Below are 15,794 nucleotides of genomic sequence, written 5' to 3'. Positions count from 1 at the left end.
GACAAAGTGAACTTGTGTACAGCAGCAAATAAAGCAAAAGCCTGAAAAAATCATTTCAGTAACCCACCTCGGTTCAACCCAGACCCTGCCATAGCCCTTTCTTGATATTCTCAGCCCCACCTCAGACTCTCAGCCTACTACTCCCATCAAAAAGTAGGAAAAACCATGATCCTTCACTTCAGTAATTCTCTGGCTAAGCAGAAAATCAGCTTTTTTGTTGGGATCGTTTAATCCTTGTGCCTAAGTCTCCATCTCCACTGTATAATCATAAGGGATTTTATTTAAGTCATACCTCAATGACCTAGTGGTTTTCCCTACTTTTTCCAATTTCAGCCTGAATTTTGCAATAAGGAGCTGATGATCAGAGCCATGGTCAGCTCCAGGTCTTGTTTTTGCTGACTGTATAGAGCTTCTCCATCTTCAGCTGCAAAAAATATAATTAATCAGATTTCACTGTTGACCAACTGTTGATGTCCATATGTAGAGTCATCTCATGTGGTAAGAGGGTGTTTGTTATGACAGTGTCTTATCTTGGCAAACTCTGTTAGCCTTTACCCTGCTTAATTTTGTACTCTACGGCCAAACTTTCCTGTTACTCCAGGTATCTCTTGTCTTCCTACTTTTGTATTCCAATCCCCTATGATGAAAAGTACATTTTTTTTTGGTGTTAGTTCTAGAAGGTCTTGTAGGTCTTCATCGAACTGTTTAACTTCAGCTTCTTCGGCATTAGTGGTTGGAGCATAGACTTGGATTACTGTGATTTTGAATGGTTTGCTTTGAAAACGAAATGAGATCAAACTGTAGTTTTTGAGACTGCACCCAAGTACTGCATTTCAGACTCTTTTGTTAACTATGAGGGCTACTCCATTTCTTCTAAGGGATTTTTGACCACAGTAGTAGAAATAATGGTCATCTGAGTTAAATTCACCCATTCTGGCCCATTTTAGTTCACTGATTCTAAAATGTTGACATTCATTCTTGCCATCTCCTGAAATTAAAGATGCTTGCTCCGTGAAAGCAAAGTTATGACAAACCTAGTCAGTGTATTAAATAGAGACATTACTTTGCCAACAAAGGTCTGTATGGTCAAAGCTATGGTTTTTCCAGTAGTCATGTATGGATGTAAGAGTTGGACCATAAATAAGGCTGAATGCTGAAGAATTGATACTTTCAAACTGTGGTGCTGGAGAAGATTCTTGAGAGTCCCTTGGACTGCAAAGAGATCAAACCTCTTAATCCTAAAAGAAATAAACCCTGAATATTCATTGGAAGGACTGATGCAGAAGCTGAATCTCCACTACTTATCCACCTAATGTGAAAAGCCAACTCATTGGAAAAGACCCTGATGCTGGGAAGGATTTAGGGCAGGAGGAGAAGGGGAAAGCAAAGGATGAGATGTTTGGATGGCATCACTGACATTCCTAAAATGTTGGACATGATTTTGAGCAAATTCTGGGAGATGGTGAAGGACAGGGAAGCTTGTGTGCTGCAGTCTATGGGGTTGCAAAGAGTTGGACAAAATTTAGTGACTTAACAACAACAATAAAGTCTCCAGGTGTGTGGCCTGTGGTTACCATCAGTACTCTGATATTTTGGGAGGCATTAATATAACACAGTGATTGAGGGCATGTATATTGGACAGATATAGGATTCACTCCTGGCTTCACCACTTTTCAGTGCTATGATCCTTGGTTTCCTTAATTTTTAAAACAGGGAGGATAATGCTACTTACTCTTATAAGATGGTTGTAAGAATTAAATGAGATAATGAATGCACAGTAAAACCCATAGCGCAGTGTCTGTTATACGATATATAAACAGTGGCTACCATGATCATGAGTCAAGCTCAGGTCTCTGGCATTTATCTTAGATTGTGTCAGGGCATCCTGCTGTTTGGATCTCTGCTGACTGCTCACCCTGCTCCTATTCGGATTGTATGTTGGAAGTGACCTAAACCCTAACCTGCTAACCTGGCTTAAAATCTATATTCCAGATTCTCATCTTAACCTACTAACTCTAAAATAGCCCATAGGTTATACTCTTAACTATATTTGGGCCTTTGACCTCTATCCCACCATGTGGGGTCTGCCAGGACTACTTGATCTCTCAGGCATGTTGGACCCAACCAGATCTGTACCACTCCTGGCTATGCTCAATACCTTCAAGTCAAGTCAAGTTTTGCTTTTTGATGACAATAGGGAAGCAGTGTAGTTTCTTAAAGAGGGAAATGCCATGACTGCTGTGAGGAAAGCAGAGATTTAATGCTAAAAGGGATCTTTATGCTTTTAGTTGATTAAACTGGCAAGAATTTTCAGGAACTATTTAACTTGATTGGTATACTGCCTGATAAACTATCATTCATATCCTTGCATAATAAATGCTTTAAAAAAAGAGATTAAAGAGATTCCAGGCCATATATCTTGATGGGTACTCTATAATTCCCTATTCTACCCATTCGCTGAAGTCACCAAAATAACTACCACCATTTACTGAGTATGTACTTTATTTCAAGGGCTTTCCAGGTGGCACGAGTGGTAAAGAACCTTGCTGCCAGGCTCTCTTACGCTGGAGACATAAGAGACACAGGTTCGATCCCTGGGTAGGGAAGATCCCCTGGAGGAAGGCATGGCAACTCACTCCAGTATTCTTGCCTGGAGAAACCCATGGATAGAGGAGCCTGGTGGACTAGAGCCCATAAGGTTGCAAAGAGTCAGATACTCCTGAAGCGACTTAGCATGCATGCACTCTGTTTCAAGGCATTGCATTGTACATTTGGCATGTATATGTCATTCAGCTTACATAGTCCTGTGATGTGTGTACTACTACTATTATTATTATTTTTTTGTCCATGTCACGTAGCAGGTGGGATCTTAGCACCAACCAGGGATCAAACACATGCCTCCTGCATTGGAGGTCTTAACCACTGGACTGCCAGGGAAGTCCTGAGTGTACTATTATTATTTGCATTTTATAGCTGAGGAAACTGGGGCTCACAGGGGTGAACTGCCCAGAGTAACATATTTAGCATGGGGAAACCAGACCAGAACTTAAAATCTAAGCTTGATGCCAAAAGTTATGTTCATATCACTGTCCTAAATGATGGCTTGTGTTTGTGTGCTCAATCATTCAGTCATGTCAAACTCTTTGTGACCCCATGGACTGTAGCCTGCCAAGCTCTGCTGACTATAGGATTTTCCAGGCAAGAATACTAGAATAGGTTGCATTTCCTCCTCCAGGGGATCTTCTTGACTCAGGGATTGAACCCACGTCTCTTGAGTCTCTTGGTTTGGCAGGCTGATTATTTACCATTGAGACACCTGGGAAATCCTGTTAAACAAAAGTAGGCCTAAGAGAGTATAACAGGGACTTCTCTGGACGTCCAGTGGTAAAGACTCTGTGCTTCTAAAGCAGGAGGCACAGGTTCCATTCCTGGTTGGGGAACTAAGATCCTGCATGTTGTATGGCATGGGGAGGGTGGGGGTAAGAGGGTAAAACAAGTTAGTTTTATAAGTCTTTAAGACCTTAACTGCAAATTCAGATTACTAGTTGAGAAGAGATTTTGACAGGGGAACTGTGTGTTGTATATTCGGATGTACATGAAGGCAGTGTGGGGGGAGGAAGGTGGTTGCTAGGGATACCAAAGCCATCAATCCCATGAGAGATAAAGGAGAGGAGGGCAAGATGTGGAAGAGAGAAACAAGAAAGTTACAATTTTTCCCTTTGGTGTCCCTGTTAGTGGCGCCTATAATGGACTATGGTACAAATAAAGGACCAGCAAGGGGATAGAAAGAGGTACAGGTTTGTGGCCCAGAGAGATCAGCCTTTGACTCTCAGCTCCACCACTCACATGCTGTGGGAACTTGGCAAAAAACTTAACCTCTCTAAATCTTTGTTTCCCTATCTATAAAATGGGGTTTAAAAGAAATACCTACTCCCCAAGGCTACTGTGAAAATTAACTGAGACAGGGTGATGAAATGTAAATGGAATTAGAGTGGTGATGGTTGGGCAACCATCCATGATATTTATAACTCATTGAAAATATTAAATGAGATGACACATATAAAATACCCAGCACAATGCCTGGCACAGAGTAAAAACGTTTTAAATGGTAATAACTACTATTATCTCGTTGTTACATGTTATTTTTGCGATGACAATGATTAAAAAGATGACAATCATTTTCTCTGATAGCAATTCCTATATCTTAATAGGGAAAATATGTCTCTGTGAGCACATTAGTCAAGATGAGGAGATGAGTGGGTGGTTTCTGGATACATTTAGATCACAGATGGGATTCCTAGGCTAGGAGCTCATTTGGCATCTATAGGAGACTCAAGGGACTCGGGGCAGTTGGGTCATCTTTCCATAGTGAATCACACCCCCGCCCCCGACTCCCCGAGGGCTCTATCAACACTTCTTTCAAGAGCCTGGCTATCTGTGGGCCCAGATGGATATTGGAGGATCTTTGACAAATAATAATAGAACTTCTAAAAGTCGCCAACAGCCCAGTCAGTTGGAAAATCATGGTGGCCTTTATGTCACTTGTGTATTTATTAAGTGCCTATAGGAACCCTTAAAAAACAAGACTGTTCAAAAAGTTTACAAAAGTTTCAAACAGTTAATTTTTAGAAGATCTTTGAGTTGATGGCAAGTTCAAACTCAGAAAATAAATGCTGATTTGAAAATAAAGTTGCATTAATATAATTCCGTTTGAAGTCAAAAGTTTGAGTTTCGTGGATTAAAAAAAATCTTTGGTCAGTTGATGTAAAGCAGGTTACAATTTTTCTCTGCACCTGGGCAGGTCCCATCTGGAAAGTTTCAGATAGGCTGACCCATCTGTAAAGCACATTGGTTACTGCATATGAGCTATAATGCAAGTGAGCAGGAGTGTAGGTTTTAGATGGTCAGGGACTGAAAACATATGGGTATTATCTAATAGTATCTCTTAGGGTCCAATCTGTGGGCGTTCTGTTTGGAGTAGATGGTGAAGAAAAGGAAGGAACAGCTGTGACGGCACACATAGCGTGGCCGAGAGGAGCTACCCCACGTCCAAGGTCAGGGGTGGTGGCCGGGAGGAGCTACCCCCTGCCCAAGGCCAGGGGCGGCGGCCGGGAGGAGCAACCCCATGTCCAAGGAGCGGTGGCTGCGAGGGTGCAGGAGGGCCTAGAGGAGCTATTCCACGTTCAAGGTCAGGAGGACCGGCAATGAGGAGATACCCCTTCTCCAAGGTAAGGAGCAGCAGCTGAGCTTTACTGGAGCAGCCGTGAAGAGATACCCCACGTCCAAGGTAAGAGAAACCCAAGTAAGATGGTAGGTGTTGCAGGAGGGCATCAGAGGGCAGCCACACTGAAACCATACTCACAGAAAACTAGTCAATCTAATCACACTAGGACCACAGCCTTGTCTAACTCAATGAAACTAAGCCATGCCCATGAGCCCACCCAAGACGGGCGGGTCATGGTGGAGAGGTCTGACAGAATGTGGTCCACTGGAGAAGGGAATGGCAAACCACTTCAGTATTCCTGCCTTGAGAACCCCATGAACAGTATGAAAAGGCAAAATGATAGGATACTGAAAGAGGAACTCCCCAGGTCAGTAGGGGCCCAATATGCTACTGGAGATCAGTGGAGATATAACTCCAGAAGGAATGAAGGGATGGAGCTAAAGCAAAAACAATACCCAGTTGTGGATGTGACTGGTGATAGAAGCAAGGGCCGATGCTGTAAAGAGCAATAGTGCATAGGAACCTGGAATGTCAGGTCCATGAATCAAGGCAAATTGGAAGTGGTCAAACAGGAGATGGCAAGAGTGAACGTCGACATTCTAGGAATCAGCGAACTAAAATGGACTGGAATGGGTGAATTTAACTCAGATGACCATTACATCTACTACTGTGGTCAGGAATCCCTTAGAAGAAATGGAGTAGCCATCATAGTCAACAAAAGAGTCCGAAATGAGTACTTGGATGCAATCTCAAAAACGACAGAATGATCTCTGTTCACTTCCAAGGCAAACCATTCAATATCACAGTAATCCAAGTCTATGCCCTGACCAGTCACACTGAAGAACCTGAAGTTGTACAGTTCTATGAAGACCTACAAGACCTTCTAGAACTAACACCCAAAAAAGATGTCCTTTTCATTATAGAGGACTGGAATGCAAAAGTAGGAAGTCAAGAAACACCTGGAGTAACAGGCAAATTGGCCTTGGAGTACAGAATGAAGCAGGGCAAAGGCTAATAGAGTTTTGCCAAGAGAACGCACTGGTCATAGCAAACACCCTCTTCCAACAGCACAAGGGAAGACTCTACACATGGACATCACCAGATGGTCAACACCGAAATCAGATTGATTATATTCTTTGCAGTCAAAGATGGAGAAGCTCTATACAGTCAGCAAAAACAAGACCAGGAGCTGACTGTGGCTCAGACCATGAACTCCTTATGGCCAAATTCAGGCTTCAATTGAAGAAAATAGGGAAAACCACTAGACTTTTCAGGTATGACATAAATCAAACCCCTTATGATTATACAGTGGAAGTGAGAAATAGATTTAAGGGATTAGATCTGATAGAGTGCCTGATGAACTATGGACGGAGGTTCGTGACATTGTACAGGAGACAGGGATCAAGACCATCCCCATGGAAAAGAAATGCAAAAAAGCAAAATGACTGTCTGAGGAGGTCTTACAAATGGCTGTGAAAAGAAGAGAAGCAAAAAGCAAAGGAGAAAAGGAAAGATATAAGCATCTGAATGCAGAGTTCCAAAGAATAGCAAGAAGAGATAAGAAAGCCTTCCTTAGCAATCAGTGCAAAGAAATAGAGGAAAACAACAGAATGGGAAAGACTAGAGATCTCTTCAAGAAAATTAGGGATACCAAGCGAACATTTCATGCAAAGATAGGCTCGATAAAGGACAGAAATGCTATGGACCTAACAGAACCAGAAGATATTAAGAAGAGGTGGCAGGAATACACAGAACTGTAAAAAAAAAGATCTTCATGACCCAGATAATCACGATGGTGTGATCACTCACCTAGAGCCAGACATCCTGGAATGTGAAGTCAAGTGGGCCTTAGAAAGCATCACTACGAACAAAGCTAGTGGAGGTGATGGAATTCCAGTTGAGCTATTCCAAATCCCGAAAGATGATGCTGTGAAAGTGCTGCACTCAATACGCCAGCAAATTTGGAAAACTCAGCAGTGGCCACAGGACTGGAAAAGGTCAGTTTTCAGTCCTATCCCAAAGAAAGGCAATGCCAAAGAATGCTCAAACTACCGCACAATTGCACTCATCTCACACGGTAGTAAAGTAATGCTCAAAATTCTCCAAGCCAGGCTTCAGCAATACGTGAACTGTGAACTTCCAGATGTTCAAGCTGGATTTAGAAAAGGCAGAGGAACCAGAGATCAAATTGCCAACATTCACTGGATCATCAAAAAAGCAAGAGAGTTCCAGAAAAACATCTATTTCTGCTTTATTGACTATGCCAAAGCCTTTGACTGTGTGGATCACAATAAACTGTGGAAAATTCTGAGAGCGATGGGAATACCAGACCACCTGACCTGCCTCTTGAGAAATTTGTATGCAGGTCAGGAAGCAACAGTTGGAACTGGACATGGAACAACAGACTGGTTCCAAATAGGAAAAGGAGTACGTCAAGGCTGTATATTGTCACCCTGCTCATTTAACTTCTATGCAGTGTACATTATGAGAAATGCTAGGCTGGAAGAAGCACAAGCTGGAATCAAGATTGCCAGGAGAAATATCAGTAATTTCAGATATGCAGATGACACCACCCTTATGGCAGAAAGTGAAGAGGAACTCAAAAGCCTCTTGATGAAAGTGAAAGTGGAGAGTGAAAAAGTTGGCTTAAAGCTCAACATTCAAAAAACTAAGATCATGGCATCTGGTGGGGAAACAGTGGAAACAGTGTCAGACTTATTTTGGGGGGCTCCAAAATCACTGCAGATGGTGACTGAAGCCATGAAATTAAAAGACGCTTACTCCTTGGAAGAAAAGTTATGACCAACCTAGATAGCATATTGAAAGGCAGAGACATTACTTAGCCAACAAAGGCCCGTCTAGTCAAGGCTATGGTTTTTCCAGTGGTCATGTATGGATGTGAGAGTTGGACTGTGAAGAAAGCTGAGCACTGAAGAATTGATGCTTTTGAACTGTGGTGTTGGAGAAGACTCTTGAGCATCCCTTGGACTGCAAGGAGATCCAACCAGTCCATTCTGAAGGAGATCAGCCCTGGGATTTCTTTGGAAGGACTGATGCTGAAGGTGAAATTCCAGTACTTTGGCTACCTCATGGGAAGAGTTGACTGATTGGAAAAGACTCTGATGCTGGGAGGGACTGGGGGCAGGAGGAAAAGGGGACGACAGAGGATGAGATGGCTGGATGGCATCACTGACTCGATGGACGTCAGTCTGAGTGAACTCCAGGAGTTCGTGATGGACAGGGTGGCCTGGCGTGCTGCAGTTCATGAGGTTACAAGGAGGTGGACACAACGGAGTGACTGAACTGAAATGAGCCATTATTTACTGTCACAATTGGCAGTAGTTAATAGCATGAATATTATAAAAACTAGACATTCTATTTTTAATGGAAAAAAGAGTCTTGGTTCAAATAGACTATTTGGTTATTATCTCATTTTCACTCAAAATGCTGCCAAATTATGTTATTAGAGTGATCAGTAACACCTAATGGATGTTTTGAGTATTCACAAGTTTTCTAATACAATTTGGATTGTGTACTTTTTCTAACGGTGATCCCTAAGTGTCCAAATTTTCAGGCTAATATAAGTGCTACTTGCAAATTTGTACAGATGCTAATAGGAGTTGATTAGTGTACAAAGTTGCTCAAAGTTCAAGACGACTGAAAATGAAGTTCAACCAGTACTATGAGTCAAGTGAATTTATTTTGCTTACTCTGTCAAACCCAACAGATAAGCCCTGTTCATGCTAACATTTGGCTACAGTCCTGCTTCTCCCCCATACCTGGGAGGGAAGGAATTGAGATGATTAATGGGAGAGAACTGTTACTCCCTACCTTTTATGATCCCATCATTTATGAAGAGGGGAGTAGACATGGCTTAAGTGTGACTCCCTTCGGATGCCTACGAGACTCTAGCCATCCACCCCCACCCCCAATCAAGCTCTTTCAAACCTATTTCTCCTCTAAGGCCCTGCTCTAGGCTCATGCCTTCATCAGCTGCTCTCATCCATAGCAAACTGTTTTCTGGATATATATATCCAAGTTTGGATATATACTCTTCTTTATTGAATAAAGCTCCATATAAGAAAAGATCAAGATAAACTAAATGTTAATCCATGCTCACAAGGCTCACAGCCCTGGAGGGGAGAATGATAATAATAGCAAAAATATCAGTGGTAATAATTGCAGTTGTATTGGTAACAGGGGCCATTTATTAAGTGCTTGATGTGCACTAAGTAGTTTATACACATGATCTCATTTAATCCTTATAATAAATCAGATCAGATCAGATCAGTCGCTCAGTCATGTCCGACTCTTTGCGACCCTATGAATCGCAGCACGCCAGGCCACCCTGTCCATCACCAACTCCCGGAGTTCACTCAGACTCACGTCCATCGAGTCAGTGATGCCATCCAGCCATCTCATCCTCTGTAGTCCCCTTCTCCTCCTGCCCCCAATCCCTCCCAGCATCAGAGTCTTTTCCAATGAGTTATAATAAATAGTATTCATTAATTCATTCATTCAACAAAACAAAACAAATCAGACCAAGTACCTCTCCTCTTGGAGCAAAGCTTTCTACATCAAGGTAGGTGGAGAATCAAAGGCGTGCTGTCTTGGAAGCCAAGCAAAGAAAGTTTTTCAAGAAAGAAAGAGTGAAAGCCATTTAAAATTCTGGTGGCAGGTCAAGTAAGACAAAGACTGAGAGATGATTGTTGGAATTAACAAAGTGGATGTCATTGGTGACCTTTATTAGAGTGGATTTGAGAGAGAATGTGAAAAGTGGACATTTTGAGTATAAACGACTATTTCAGAGAGTTATGCTGTAAGGGGAATAGAGATACGCACAGATAACTATAAGAGAAGGTGGAGTTAAGGGACGGTTTGAGGAACTAATAGCTAATAATTAGTAAAGCACTTTGTGCCAAGCACTACACTAATTGGTATTATATATTTTAGTCTATTTAATTATTATAACAACCCTGTGGGATAGTTACTGTTACTCCAGGTCACAGATGAAGAAACTGAAGCTCAGGATGATTACTTGCCTAACACAGGGTTTCCTAACTTTGACATTATTGACATGTTGGGTCAGATACTTCCATGTTGTAGGGGACTGTCCTGTGCAACATAGGATGTTTACCAGCTTCTCTGTTCTCTATCGACTAGATGCCAGTAGCACCCCACCAGTTATGGCAACCCAAAATGTTTCCATACCTGGCCAAATGTTCCTTGGTTGGTAAGACTACCCCTGGTTGAGAATCACTGGGTAAAGCTTACATATCTAGTAAATAATAGAGCCAGATCTTAAAAGATGGGCTTTTAAAAGATCTGGTTCTAAAACCTGTGCTCTCAACCACTGTAATTTCTTGTACTACCAAGATGGAAAATTTTCCTAACCCTGTCCTGAGTACCTGTGGATCCCTGGGCAGTGGGAAAAATTTCTGGTCACTGGGGTGAAGGCATACCTGCTCACAAGTTCTGTGGTTCAGGATTGCAGCTCAGATAGTCTCTCTCTCTCTCTCTCTCTCTCTCTCTCACTCACACACACACACACACACACACACACACACACCTGGCCTTATAATCAAGGAAAACTCCCTAGAGTTTGCATCTTTTCCTCACTCTGGACCCCCATACGTAAGATTAAATGGTTGGACTACAGGATTCCTGAGGTGCTTTTGGCTCTGCCATCATGGAATCTAAGGTTCCCCCATTTTTTCATGAGAGGGCCTTTTATTGCGAGGGGGCAGACAAGGGATACTTGAGGACTTTCAGTTTGGAAGTTGGTCCAAAGTTCCCAGGTTGTCTTTGTTTTCCTGTTTGCTTCTTCCAAACTGGCTTTTCCCATTGCTAAACGCTGGCGGCCACTGGATTTGGGCCGAGTATGCGGTGGGGTGGTGGGTCAGTGGTTCAAGGCTGCCCTGGGCCGCCCTCTCTGGCTGCTGAGGCAATTCTGTGTCTCCTGCCAGAGACACCATCTCCTCCGGGCCAGGCCAGCCTCCTCCCCTCAGAGGCAGCCTTGTGAACCAACCCCAGAGGTCCCCTTGGAGACCCAGCCACCAGGCCCCTGGGGCTGGCTGGGTGTGGGAGTGGGAACTGGGCTGGAAGGGCCCCGAGGAGCAGGAACTTCTGGAGACCGTGTGAAGAGCTGGTGCCAAACCCCAGGATATCAAGTTCCTCTGGGATAGCTGGGCATGAGGGAGATCCCGTGGGGGCTGGTCAAAGTGTGGGTCTGGGGGCTGTTTGTTGTTAGGCTGTAAATGAGCCTATGGGGAAGGAGGGGGCCACACTGCATGCTCTGCTTCCTCCAAGGGACCTGGGAGGCCTTCAAGCCTGGCTCCTCATTTTACACAGGATGAGATGGAAGAGACAGGCTTCCATCCTGCTCTTAGAGCTAGAGCTAGGTTTGGACTTGATTTGGTAGGTAAAATTCAAAGAGAGGTTCATTTTTCTTACTCTGGTGCCAGTCACTGGAGGCTTGGGCCCAGGTGCCAGTACTGGATTTTATGATTTCATTAAACTCTGTTGCATGCCTCAAAAACCAGCCCACTGTTAGGCATGGTGGGAGTCCTGGTATTTTTGTGCTGCTGAGCCTCTCTGAGTCTGTTTCTAAGGGTGTGTACCCTTGGGGTTTCTGAGGATCAATATTAATATCTCTGTGGATCTACAGGTTTAGGTAGATTTCTAAATTCATGGAGTGTCTAAGTGGGTTTTAAGAATAATATTGTTCTATATGAACATGTGTGGCTTTTCTATGTGTGTTCAGTTAATCATTCTTCAAGTGAATTGCAAAGGCTGTGTTTAACCCCTGGCTCCCTTCCCTTCCTGAGCTTTGTGAAGTTTAAGGCTCTGTTCTTACAGCACAGGGGCCCTGTCTGGGGTGCCTGTTTAGACCTGTCTCTTCCTTTTGTTTGCTTTCTTTTTGTCTCTCTCTGGGGAAATCTGGCTCCTGAAACCTGGTTACCCCTCATTCCATTCTGGGCCCCACAGCCTGTTTCTCCCCAGATCCCTGGTTTACTCATAGCTTTATTGGCATTCCCCCAGCAACATATGAAGGGGGCTGCAACCACTGACTGGTGTCAGATCCAAGAGGAACCCAACTAAAGCAGAGGAATGCCAAGTCGCTCCAATTACTTGAACTAGCAAGGACATGTACAGGGACAGAGACCATGGTTTCTTTGATATGGCTCATAACCAAACATATACATTAATCTTCCTGGGGTCTAGAGGAATGAGCATTTTTAACTTTGGCTTTTCAAAAATTAAGGAGTAAAACTTAACCGTCCAAAAACTGTAAAAGCTGTCATTTGACTGTAAGCAAAATCAAGTGCTAAGTCCGCAGAGCCTGCTAATGTCCCAACTGGTAATACAGGATAAGGGTACCATTCTAAGGGATTCTGTAGATTTCTCTGCTGACCAAGCTTTAGGATCTGTCTTCTATGAACCAATGACTTCTTTCTTTCATGATTCCTCAAACTCTACCATTCACTCATAACTCCCACAATGAAATGTATCAAGTAGGAAACAGAAGCTCTTTCAGAACCCACTGAGCTGGCCTTTCTTGCTGGGTATCATAGTGACTGTTGGAGCTTTTAGCATCTGATGAAGAGAAGCATCATACAGTTGTTTCTGTAATCAAAATAGGATCATTTCAGTGCTGCTGATTCCACTTGGTTTGGGGATGAGTTTTTCTCAGTTGGGAATATCAGGGACTAATTAATGGAGATACTGGTTTCCAAGGAGTTAGATGAATGTGGTGGAAAGGAACTAGTACCATCTTTCAGTTAATTAAAAAGATAAAAAGGTGATGTGTGTGTGTGTGTGTGCTATATCGCTTCAATCGTGTCTGACTCTTCGCGACCCCATGGACTGTAGCCCACAGGTTCCTCAGTCCATGGGATTCTCCAGGCAAGAGTACTGGAATGGGTTGCTGTGCCCTACCTGGGAAGCCCCAAAGGTGAAGGTGATACCTTCACCTAAAATGAAGACAAGTCCTTGTCATCAAATCACTCCTTGAATGTGTATGTGTCTCTGTGTGTGTATTCAAGGTTGCAGAGAATCATTTAAAGAAAGACAGGATCTGAGCAGCAGAAAATGCAAAGTTTCCACTCTGTTGTGCTAGGGGATTTGCGACATGCCTCATAAGCTCTAAAAATGGACAGCATTCTATCTGCCTATCGTGTCTCTAACTCTAAGCCATTCTGCACAGCCCCCACTACATTCATCTTCCTAAAGAAACATTTTTGTCATGATAATTTAAAAAAAGAGTTTGCTTAAATTCATTCCAGTCCATACCAATACCTCCTTCTGAGGACTTGTGTTCTGCCATTCAGACTTACAATCAGATGGTGTAGTGCTGTATAATTAAGGGCTGTTGCTGTTACTAGCTGGTGTGTGTGTGTGTGTGTGTGTGTACTCTCCTTAAGTCTGGTACTTGTAATATGTCTATATTCTCCAGAGAGCAACACAATGAGAAAAATAAAACATAGAACATAGTCTAGGACCTCTACCTCTGTTAGTAAAGGTGGTCATTAAATAATTGGCCATCTGCTTTATTTGTTAAAATAAAAGCTCTTTTGAAAAGATGACAGCGAGGCAAATTTCTGCAAAGCAATGCATAATTTTTCCCATCGACTTCTATAGCTTAGGAGAGATGCCATGCAATTAATTTTGTTAAACATTCTTGGAAGACTTCCATTAATGCAAGTTTTCTCAGAACAGACACCATATTATTTCCTTGACATATAGTTGGTTGTTTCATCTATACACATTTCTAACTCCATTGCAGAGAATTTCTATACAGTGAGTGGCCTACATAAAGGGACAGGCCTGTTTCAGAGCTGTAAAAATTGATGTAATGCCTCAGAAGACTTGTAATCACAGATGAAAACCAGGCTTTCCTTATGCATGGATTTCAGTTCTTGTAACTTTTAAAAGACTGAGATACTAGGAAAACATTTTAAAACTCAGACAAGGATATAAACAGATGCTATACATGCGGTCAGGGGTTATTTCTCACGAGGTGGGGGCAGGATGATAGATTTGTTGATATCAGGTCTACATCTCTTTGGCAGATTTTCTTCACTACAAGTATTCTACCATTCATAACAATCTGGCTATGATGAGCTCAGCTGATTACGGCCATGAAATTAAGAGGACATTTGACATGGTAGAAAGAACACCAAGCAGGGGGGATAGAATAATTGATTCAAATCTGCTATGCTACTCGCAAGGGACCTTGGGAAAGTCTTTTCACCTCTCTGAAATGGCTTCTTCCAAAAGTCTTCATATTTAAAGAGAGGGAAAGAGCATTCATGTACATGCTGGGAAAGCCTTTTATAAACTATGATATGCCACTTGGGGCTTGGATCCAGTCTCCCAGGTTTGAGATTTTATGATCTTAAAATTTCTTTGCTGTCTCACTTCTTCCAACTCTTGACATCCCCATTTCTTTATTTTCTGTACAGTTGTTAAGGTGAGGCTCTAAAGTTGGCTGTATGGCTGTCTTCCTGGTTACATGCTTTGCAGTTAAAAAATATAGCATGCTTTATATGTGTACACACTACATTATTAGTAATTATATAAATTATATACATGTCCTATTCTGCATATATGTATATATGTACACACATATATATTATGAAACACACACAATAAATAGAAAATGAGATAAAGATGAAATATATGGTATGTCAAATGTCTTATTAATTGTGATGTGTTCCTTGGTGGCTCAGAGGTTAAAGTGTCTGCCTTCAATGTGGGAGACCTGGGTTTGATCCCTGGGTTGGGAAGATCCCCTGGAGAAGGAAATGGCAACCCACCCAAGTATTCTTGCCTGGAGAATCCCATGGATGGAGGAGCCTGGTGAGCTACAGTCCACGGGGTCGCAAAGAGTCGGACACAACTGAGTGACTTCACTCTCACTTTCATTATATTATTAGCTAATATTTCAAGGCAGCATATGCACTTAGGGCAAGATCTTTCATTACTGACAATGAGCATAAATCCATATTTCATGTAGTCTTTTTGATTATCCCTGAATTACTTTTTTGCTGACTTCTTGTCACATATGATTAGCTTGTCATGGGTTTTCCCTCACAGTGAGGCTGATGGAAAAATCCATTCGAGGAGTAAGAGAAATGTGAGCGCTGCCATTTTCATGTTCTTACATTATTGGCATTACCTTCAACACATGGCTTATTTGCAGGAATCTTCTTAAGCCACTTGCCCATTTTGTGAGGGTTAATGTAGTTAGACAGTATAATCCAGAAATCCACTTACCTGGACCCAAGGAGATAGCAATATATCTGGTATACATTCAGGAAAAAAAAAAAGTAAGGGGCCCAGGGTCAACCCTTCCACCTGTGGGCTCCCATTCTTCCCTCAGAATACCTTACAAAGCATATGCAACAGAGGGTACCAGTGGCAATATGTGTATTACATATTTGAAAGGCTGAATAGTAGTGATAATAATAGCTAATATTTAGACAGCTCTCAGTGTACTACACACTGTTTTAAGCACTTTACCTAAATTAAATCATTTAAATCCAAATCTTAGTTTCTTTCTGGACAT

The 15,794-nt window shown here is 42.4% G+C and overlaps 1 protein-coding gene across 2 annotated transcripts in view; it reads right to left on the bottom strand.

Annotated features, from left to right (window-relative positions):
- COL4A6 (collagen type IV alpha 6 chain) overlaps positions 1 to 15,794 on the bottom strand; it is a 337,616-nt gene that overhangs the window by 162,958 nt on the left and 158,864 nt on the right. The window lies entirely within an intron of this gene.

The sequence above is a fragment of the Bos indicus x Bos taurus genome, chromosome X (genome assembly GCF_003369695.1).
Source record: "Bos indicus x Bos taurus breed Angus x Brahman F1 hybrid chromosome X, Bos_hybrid_MaternalHap_v2.0, whole genome shotgun sequence".
Classification (NCBI taxonomy): Eukaryota; Metazoa; Chordata; class Mammalia; order Artiodactyla; family Bovidae; genus Bos; species Bos indicus x Bos taurus.
This window is presented reverse-complemented; position numbering and strand designations above follow the sequence as displayed.